At 42.3% G+C, this 10,042-nt stretch overlaps 2 long non-coding RNA genes across 4 annotated transcripts in view; one reads left to right on the forward strand and one right to left on the reverse strand.

Moving 5' to 3' along the window:
- LOC144330153 (uncharacterized) overlaps positions 1 to 10,042 on the reverse strand; it is a 64,598-nt gene that overhangs the window by 27,331 nt on the left and 27,225 nt on the right. The window lies entirely within an intron of this gene.
- Positions 450 to 9,672, forward strand: LOC106999328 (uncharacterized). Of its 3 annotated transcripts, none has more exons than XR_013396055.1 (4): positions 450 to 1,841; positions 4,781 to 5,081; positions 5,900 to 7,426; positions 8,882 to 9,672. It is a non-coding gene; the product is annotated as an uncharacterized LOC106999328 (long non-coding RNA). The 3 variants fall into 3 exon arrangements; XR_013396056.1 differs by having other exon boundaries at positions 463 to 1,841; positions 4,942 to 5,081; XR_013396057.1 differs by lacking the exon at positions 4,781 to 5,081 and having other exon boundaries at positions 464 to 1,841.

Below are 10,042 nucleotides of genomic sequence, written 5' to 3' on the forward strand. Positions count from 1 at the left end.
AAATAAAACAGCAGTATTTTATCATTTGCTGCTTTTTCTTGTGTTGGGTCCTTCCAATACCCTTCCACTATTCTAACATTAGGCCTAGGGGACTATCACAGGGCATATTATCATGATGATGATCTTTCCTATCTTTTGTCTTACCTGCTATATTTACCATCCTGGAGAAAGTGTTTTTCGCTGAGTCTGCAGGGCTCAGTCTCTCTTACTAGAGATTTCTTGCACCCCAGCGAGTCTGCGGGGCTCAATCTCTCTTACTAGAGCAGGTCGGTATAAACCCCATGATGGGCAAGCCGCCTTTAAGCTGTATGAGGTGAACGCAGAACCAGATCTGGACTCTGCACTCTCTCTACACTCAGTTGTGTGTCTCAGTCACACACTTTCAACCTTCAGGATGTCCTGACCACCAAGGAAATACTTCACTGCCCCCACAGCTTTTCTTATCTTGGTCAGTGCACAGAGTTACCTGGTTGCTGTGGTATTTATTTGTAGGTCTTTTCTTCCTGCTTTGCTGAGAGTCCGGATTTATTCGTCATACAGGGTAGGTCTCGATTCCTTACCCCGAGGCCGCAGCAATGAGGGAGCGGGACGCATCTCCTCACGAGAGGTGATCAGAGACTTTTCCCCAGAGAAGCAGAGAAGAATGGGATCCTGGGAAGGCCCCCAAATTTGTTGGAAGTAAATGCTCGGTGCCACAGGGTGAAAATAGCACTCAGGCAAAAGTTTTCACAGCAAGCCAATTTACTTCTATAGAAGGGTGTATCTCACGGATGGAGCAAAGGTGAGAGCACACCGGACAAGGGAGGGGAAGAGGGTCTTACTCCTAACGCAGCTAGTCCCTACTGCTGTGTCTTTCCCCTGTTGGCTAGGGTTGGACCACACAGTCCAAGCTAATTCCAATTGGCTATTTTAAAGAGAGGGTACCAGCCGGAGTGGTGGGGTGAGTAGTTCTGGAGGGAAGGACAGTTACAGAACAGGTGACTAAGGATACCTAAGGACAGAATAGGTGATAGAGGCTAGGAAGGGGTTGGTTACTGAAACTAGGGGCAAGGAGGTGTAAAGAACAAGGAAGTTAAGCTTGTTCTTTAAAATGGAGAACAAAGAACAGGGAAGCTGAACATACTGACATATTGGTTCTTTGAAGAGGAACTCAGAGCTCATTGTACTTAACAATTGTTCTCCCTCTTGAATTTTAAAGGAAGTCGTTAACAGGCTAAACTTTGTTTTTTTTTTTTTTTTTTTTGAGACAGAGTCTTGCTGTGTCCCCCAGGCTGGAGTACAGTGGCGCGATCTCGGCTCACTGCAAGCTTCGCCTCCCGGGTTCACGCCATTCTCCTGCCTCAGCCTCCTGCATAGCTGGGACTACAGGCGCCCACTACCGCGCCTGGCTAATTTTTTGTATTTTTAGTAGAGACGGGGTTTCACCGTGGTCTCGATCTCCTGACCTTGTGATCCACCTGCCTCAGCCTCCCAAAGTGCTGGGATTACAGGCATGAGCCACCGCGCCCGGCCAACAGGCTAAACTTTGAAGAGGAATTTACTGTCTCCTACAAAACTCAGGTTTAGCTGCTCACCTCTTGAAAGCAAAACTCAAGAGACAAGGGCTGGTGGAAGGAAAAGCAGGTTTATTCAAGAGATGGCAACCTGAGGAGATGGTGGACTAGTGCCTCAAAGACTATGTCAAATTTTTAAGGTAGCCAAAGGGATTTTAAAGGAAAAGGAGGCATGGAAACTATAAGCAGGAGTGGTGCAGGACGCAGGACTGCGTGTCTCATTCTGATGACTATCTTCAGTGATGAACCACCTGGAGGTCTGGCTGGCATCACCATGAATGCAACCAGGTTATGGATTAACTACTCAGTGGTTTTTCTGAGAAGGGAGGATTCTACAATCTCAATTTAATACTTGGTTTATTTCAAGATTGCCCCCTGGATCTCTTAAGCAAGTATATGGTTAAATATTGAACAAAGCAAAGGGTGAGGCTATTCATCTTTGAAGCAGGCTATTTCAGCTTTAGTAGGAGTGTCTTGTTTTTCATAATGAGCCCCTTTGGATCATGCCTGAGATTATGCTAATGAGGTAACTTAGCATAAGGTGGGGCCTTAAGGTGGGGCCCCTACATGACCTCAGGATAGGGCTGGCACCAGAAAGACCAGGGATTAGAAGGTTAAAACTTTCAACCAACCCACTGACATTCAGAAAGGGGGCAGGGACTGGAGATCAAGCTCCATAAAAACTCTCGGACATACAATCTGAGGAGTTTCCAGATTGCTGAATACATGGAGGTATTCGTGAGTTGTGCTTATGATAATAAACTGATAAATATAAATAAAGTGATTTGCTGAGTTCTATGAGCCATTGTAGCAAATTATCAAATCTAAGGAAGGAGTGGTTGGAACCCCCAATTTATAGCTGGTTGGTCAGAAGTACTGGAGGCCCAGACTTGCCAGTGGCATCTAAAGTAGGAGGCATCTTATGGGACTCAGCTCTTAACCTGTGAGATCAGATACGTATGTGTTTAATACACCTGACCCAATCAGATGAGCTTTGCTGTTCCCTATTGTTCTATCATGATCATTTTTGGTATTCTGTCAATATCTAACTTACAGAGAAGGTCAGTGGTCCTGTCCTTTCCTTAAGTTCCTCCAAATTGCTTGACCTCCTGAGAGCAAGAGTGAGAAACGGAGCAAGGGAGAGAGATTGAGAATGAGAGAGAAAGAGAGAGAGAGAGAAAGACAGGGAGACAATATTAGATCTGGCCTTGGGAGTTAGAGAATTATGAGGGTATAAGTGCATTTCTGCCTGAATGCAGCTTTACTGGTACTTTAGAAATTCACCCAAAGCCTAACAAAAACAAACTAGTGTGTTGTCTTTTTTTTCTTTGAAATATTTATATTCCCTTTCTGGTTAACATAGTTAAGACAAAGTTGAATTATAACATCATTAATAGTAAAAGAAAACATTTAACACATCTATCAAGATAATCACAATGGGGTTACTTAGGATAAGGCTGAGCTGCAAAAACAGCTCAGTAGTTTAAAAGCAAAATATTTTATTTTCCTCTCACTTGAGAGCTCCTCTGTAAGCAGTGCAAGTTATTTAGGAATCGGACTTCTTTCATTGTGTTACTCTGCCATCCCCCAGGAGAAAGGTGTTCACCTTTTCTGTGTCATGCACCCCTTCCGCATTCTGATGAAGCCACAGTTGAGAACAATAACAATTGAGAAAAAGAGAACAGTAATACTTGTTCTCTGAAAAATATCATTAAATGCAAAAAAAAAAAAAAAATACATGGGATTTCAAAGGAAATCAAATATCAAACATTTAAAGTGTATGATATAGTATTGTATGTGTTTATTAATGCATTAAGTACTAAGACTTAAATTCAGGTCTAATTACTACTATAATTTTGAGGCAGTGATCAATGTGAAATAATATTTTGAGATATTGGCAACAAATATAAATGGATATAAAAAGTCTATGATTTCTATTTTTTTCTACTTTCATTAGTAAAGGAATTGCTACATTTCAATATGGGTGAATGAAAAGATGTAATTTTCTGCACTGCACCACTGCATGGATCCTATGAATTCTACCCATAGAGCCTTTCAAATCTCATGGATTACGGGTTAAAACACCCGTAGACATGTTCATCTTCTGCACAAAGAAATCTGAGTCACTATTATGGTTTTGTGAAACAGTAGCACACCTAAATTTAAGAATTGAATAGCTGTTAACAAAATAAAATGCCAAGGAATTAATAGAAAGCAGTTCAAATAAAAAACAATGTTTAAAGAACAAATATGATTAGCAAGTAATTTGAAATTTATACTCAAAGAGAAATATCTCCTTAATAACGCAAATCAGAAGTCATTACCCAAGGAACTCCTGTTGTAGAAACTGGTAGACAGCTCTAGGAAGTAGACCCATTAAGCCGTTTCCAGAAATACTGGCTAACCTATCTTTCTGGGCTGCATTGGTAGTGGCTAATTTCTGCAAATATAATAGAATGCTGTTCCCCTCAGCATAGTTTAGCTTAATTCCTAATTGGTTTTATATCCAAAAAGCTTTAGGACTTTGGGTTTAGCTCATAGGAGAGTTTATGGATGTATCCTTGGAGTCCACAATAAACTTTTTTCCACATTGAAAGTAGAATATCTGGCCAGGTAAAGTGACTCACTCCTGTAATCCTAACACTTTGGGAGTCTGAGGTGGCTGGATTGCTTGAGTTCAGGAGTTCGAGATGAACCTGGGCAAAACCTCATCTTTACAAAAAATTAAAAAATTAGCTGGGTATGATGGCGCACACTTGTGGTCCCAGCTACTTGGGAGGTTGAGGTGGGAGAATTGCTTGAGCCCAGGAGGTAGAGACTGCAGTGAGCCACTGTACTGCACTCCAGCCTGGATTAGAGAGGGAGACCCTGGACCTTGTCTCAAAAAAAAAAAAAAAGAAAAAAAGAAAAGTGAGAAAGCAGAATATCACTTATTTGAGAAACACTAGATTAACTAGTTGACATGTCTGAGGTAGTACAACCGTGTAATGTTGTCAACAATAGAGATCAGCACAATGCTATATTGCTTAAAAACTACTTTCACATAGATCTCCTACTTAGCTTGCTTCTTCACACATTGGCTCAGGTGGCTTCTCTCTCCTACCTCCCTACCTCTCTCTACATTCATTGAGTCATTACTTGATTTTAAGCCTTCAATAAATAGTGCATACTTGTTGGAAAGAGCTCTGGATGTGTGGGCACAAGACAAACAACTGATTTTCCCACAGAATCGCCGCTCAAGTCATCCAAATTCAGATGCCCAGGATTGTTCCCTTTTTGCTCTCCCCTGTCCCCCAAAGATGTAGAGAGTAGAAGGATGCACAGAACCGGCTCTAAGACTATCCTCCTTCCATCCAGTCTGTCAGCACACGATTCCCTATTATTCAAGGACTGCTTGAGAGCTGCACTTTGAAGATAAGTTCTGGTTGTAAACATTCTGACATTCCAACAACGAGGTGGTCCAGTGAGAAAATCAACCAAGATGACTTGACTAGGAGCAGCCCTTGGAGGTGCTGATAGAAAACATATGCAAGTATCTTACTTTATTCATAAATTGCACCTTTGACTAGTTTTAATGAACCACTGTTGGTCACATTTGCCAATTCTGGGGTAGTTGTTATGAAACCTACGGTGAAAAGTCCGGGCTGTGATGTGGAAGGGTCACCCCTTGGACGCTCTCATGGGCTGGTGGTCTTGTCTGGTTTGAGCTGAGTTCAGGACTGAATCTTGAGTTCCTGAATAACAACTTAGCCAGCACCTTGTGACCCACACTTCACAGTCAGACGTTGTATATAGGAACATTGTGGAAACTATGGCTAGGCTACGTGACATTTTAATGGTAAGCACTGCAGCATCAGCAGACAGCTAAGGGTCACAGTTATAAGCTGACCAGAAAAACTTAAGATACTGGCTACCTAATCATTCGTAGCTATCAGGCTATTGGTTTCATTAGATATTCTTTCACCTCTCAATGAGGGCCCTAAGTTCACAATGTTAAATGTGGTTTTCCTCAGTGAAGTTCCCATATAATGTATTCTAGTCATCCAGAGACTTCCCAGAAGTTTGTCAGAAATTAAATGCAGGAGCCAGGTCTCGTGTTGTCTCCTGATAGTACTTGATAACCCATTTCAGGGGTCACCTAGGGTCTTTCAGTTCTTTTGTGCCTGGAGTCCGTCTTTGATGTTTGTAGCCTTTGCTCAAACCACTGTCTGAGTGAACCCAAGTGTTCCAGATGAAACGATACAGGAACAGGCTCACATAATAAGGCTGTTCCCCATCACCACCTCTGCTACCAATCAGTTCAGGAGCTGAATCTACCCCTGCTATTCCTTTCTCCACTGCTGCAGATTTCCTGGGCTCTGAGAAAAGGAGGAGGATGCAGACTCTGCTATTCAGATCCACACATTGAACCCCACTATAACCAGTGACCTGAACTCTGAGTAGTGACTTGAGTCTGAGTAGGGTAAGAACTGCTCTGCTGAGGACGCTCCGGGGATGACCAGGAGCACTGGAAGGAGGCTGATTGAACTTTAATTTTTATTTATTAGTGTTAATTTTTTGAGATGGAGTCTTGCTTTGTCACCCAGGCTGGAGTGCAGTGGCGCTATCTTGGCTCACTGCAACCTTCGCCTCCCAAGTTCAAGCGACTCTCCTGCCTCAGCCTGCTGAGTAGCTAAGGTTACAGGCACACGCCACCCTGCCTGGCTAATTTTTTTGTATTTTTAGTAGACATGGGGTTTCGCTGTGTTGGCCAAGCTGATCTCGAGCTCCTGACCTCAAGTGATCCACCTGCCTCAGCCTCCCAAAGTGCAGGGATTACAGGTGTGAGCCACTGTGGCTGGTCTGATTGAGCTTTTAGATAGCAAAGAATGGAGAAGGAACGAAATCATGGAAAACTAAGGCCTGAATTCCAGTCAGCCTCATTCCCACTGATACAAGCTTTTCCCTACCCCTCCCTTCCTTCACCCCCTCCCTTTAATGCACCCCCACAATGCATTAAAGCTGCTTGCATCCTACTCTCCTATCCTGTGTAGGTCTTTATCACCAGGACAGGGCTCCACAGATAGGAAGTACCCATCCTTTGTTCTGTGTCTGATATGGGCATTTGATATGGTTAGAAGTGCTCTCACATACATGCATCTCATTAGACTCTCACAGGTCTGTAGGGAGCTGTTATTAGGCCCTACATCAGTGAGGATACCGATGCTCAGAGCTGCGAATCAGGTTAGAGGTTCAGTAGGGCTAGGAACACTCCTCATGGCAAATGAGGACAGAGAGCTAGTTTAAAGAGGTAACTTTTTCAAATGACCATACATCCTATGCTGTGACCACAGTAGCTCTGGTGGGGACTGTTTTAGTCTTTTTGCCTAATTGATTACAGTTATATTTCTAAACTGGTGTCCTTTGATGATGGCATCGTCAGAAGATCATTTGTAATAGTGATAATTAGGGGAACGTCCCTGAGAAGGAATATGGGTAGTTAGTAGTAATCATATGTTCCACCCAGGCTTTGGGGGAAGTGTTAAAAGGAAGTCAAGATATTGGAGAAGCATCATTTTGCAGAGTCAGTGTAATTGTAACCTGGTCTGTGATTTCGGAGAATTAAAGCCTTCCTGCCTAAGAACCACCTGCCTAGTAGTCACTCTTCTACACTCCTCTAAAATGTGACAGCCCTGCCCTTTTTGCCTGCTGTCATCCACATAAGATGTAACTTTCTCCTCTTTGCCATCTGCCATGATTGTGAGACCTCCCCAGCCAGATGGAACCGAAGTGGAGTCTCTGGAGCCGCCCAGCAGCAGCCTCATTACTCAGAAGATGCTGAGGAAAACCTAGACGGGAAGAAAGGAAGAAAAAGCGTCCTCTATGTTTATAAAGTGAGCACGTTGGTCCTATTTATAAATATATGTATGATTTATAAACTTTTTTAAAACAAAGCTCAAATTGTTGGTATTTTTCTAAAATGTGCACAGCTGTATTTTACATGAAGGCTCTTTCTAATGGGTTGTTATACTGTACTCAACATTTTGGACAGCACATGAAGTCTGCCAATGTACTTCATAAAACATGACTTTGTTTATTTAAAGTTTCTTGCTGTGAAAAAGAACTCCCTACCTGTGAGTTCCTTTATTTATAATTCCTGAAACCAAAATGTGTAATGTACAGTTTTCACAACTGTATCTGCTCTAATAAAAAAAAGTTGGTTATAAAAAAAAAAGAAAAAGAAAAAGCATCCTGACTGGTACATTAGCAAAGGCACAGCCCTGGAGGGCAAGGAGAGGGGCAGGGCAGGCAACAGTGCCCATGGCATGCATCTGCAGCTTGTGAGCAATGCATGAAAACAAGAATCATAAAACAGCATTGCCTTCAGCATCCATGCGTTTATGGCTCTCATGGGGAGCATGATAGAGGAGGATGGATTAACACTAGCTCGCAGGCTGCCTAACCTGGAAGTCAGTCTCTGCCTTTAGACCTGCTCACTTCTTTTGAGAATGGAGATATCCACTGAGCCTTTGTCCTACAACCTCAATTAATGTCTTTGTAGCAGCCATCTGTTACATTCAAGGCGGCCCTGGAACAACTTAATTGGAAAAGTTTCCCTCTTATCCCTTGAAAAACCATAGAAAAACAATGTCACACAAATGTTCAACTTCTGATTTCTACAATTTCAGATACCAGGGTTTATCTGTTGCCATGACAACTAAGAGCTTTATAAATATTTTTCTAGCCTCTGCTTGCTATTTTCTGGAAATTATCTGCATTTCAATATTTGCTTAACGATTTTGAGCTGACACTAGTAACATAATTGTGTCTGGATTGTGTATGTGGTGTGTGTTGGTGGGGGTGGGTGTAATTGTTGTCTTTGTTTTTCAATGTGAGCAATTTTTAGTAAACTTTAATATTTAATGTGCAAAAAAAAAAAGTTACAACCCTTTCCACTTTGCAGACAAAAAGCTTAAAATGCCATTTTCTAGTGGATGCATGACTTCCTGAGAGTTGGTCTGGTGAAAAGAAGCCAGCTGGAGGGTGATTGGGTGATTCTACCCACTGCAGGTTGGGTGGATGACAGAGTAGACAGGAGATGTTTGAAATTCTCAAAATTAACGTCATCTATTTTTTTCCAACTTTGTGTTTGGCTCACATAAGCTGAAGCATATTTTTAGTTCTTAGAAACTTTATTCTCTTACGAGAATTATCTTCTAATCAGGGAACCAAATAGTAAAATTATGCTGAGTGCTTGCATTGACAGGAAACAGAATTTTAAGATAAATGTCAGCTCTCTGGACATTGTCTACATGATGCTCTTCTTTCTCTTCTCTGTGGACACACAGGTGTCACTGGTGACTGAAATGGCATCCTCTCTGAAGATCTGGGGCAGTCCCTTGGCCCTGCTTTGCATTCTTTGCAGGCTGCTTGTACATAGCAAGGACGTTTCCTGGAAAGAATTCATGACACTGCACTACTTAGATCCAAGCCGAGATTTTGAAGACTGCAAATGTGATGCCCTCATGAGAGAAAAAGCGGTTCTGAAAGACAAGAGCTCTTATATGTCCATCTATAGCTTATGGCACAAGATGGAGTATATATGCATTATTGAAGTGGGAATAACTGATGTAGAAATGCCTATGTATGGGCCCAGGGTGCCATCAAAGTACTCGAGTGTCAGTGGGAGAAGTACAACAATAGCTACACAGAGAGCTTCAACTACATTGAATTCCACTGTTGCAAGGATGGGTATGTTGATAGCATAGGAGACCTGAGGATGGTGGAGCCTGTCAACAACTAGAAGATCTATGCATATCCTCAGGAATTGGTATTCAGTGCTTCCCAAGTGGTGACCACTGCCTCCATCAATAGCCCCTGACATTGCACTTATGTGTCAGTGTTTTCCAAAACTTAGAATTATGAGTCGCATGACTTCTTGATACCATAACCTTGCCTGTGTTGTTTCTCTGCCTGGAATACACTTTTGTCTTCATTTACCTAGTTTATTCCTACACATTTGTCAAGCTTCAGCTTGTAATGCATCTGATGTTTGATAACCAAGATTTTTCCTGATATTCACTCTAAACCTACCCAGGGTGAATGATCTTCCCTTCCCTAAATAAATTGTATTATCCAATATGTGTGACATTCTACATATGATATATGTAAAGTAATTGTTGTGTAATTGGTATGGGTGTGTGAGATCTAGGCTATGTTTGCCTATGACTTAGGCTGTGCAAGGAGTTTAAGGCATATTTTATGTGGCTGTGTCTCTGCATGTGATACGTTTGTGTGTATCATGAGGATGTAAATGATTATAGGCTAAGCTGGAGACAAATTGTGATGCAGACACCAGTTTTGGGCTGGGTTTGGTGGCTCACACCTGTAACCCCAGGACTTTGGGAGGCTGAGGCTAACAGATCACTTGAGGTCAGGAGTTCGAGACCAGCCTGGCCAACATGGCGAAACTCCATCTCTACTAAAAATACAAAAAAATCAGTGGGGGG

Source organism: Macaca mulatta, chromosome 7 (genome assembly GCF_049350105.2).
Source record: "Macaca mulatta isolate MMU2019108-1 chromosome 7, T2T-MMU8v2.0, whole genome shotgun sequence".
In the NCBI taxonomy this organism is placed as follows: Eukaryota; Metazoa; Chordata; class Mammalia; order Primates; family Cercopithecidae; genus Macaca; species Macaca mulatta.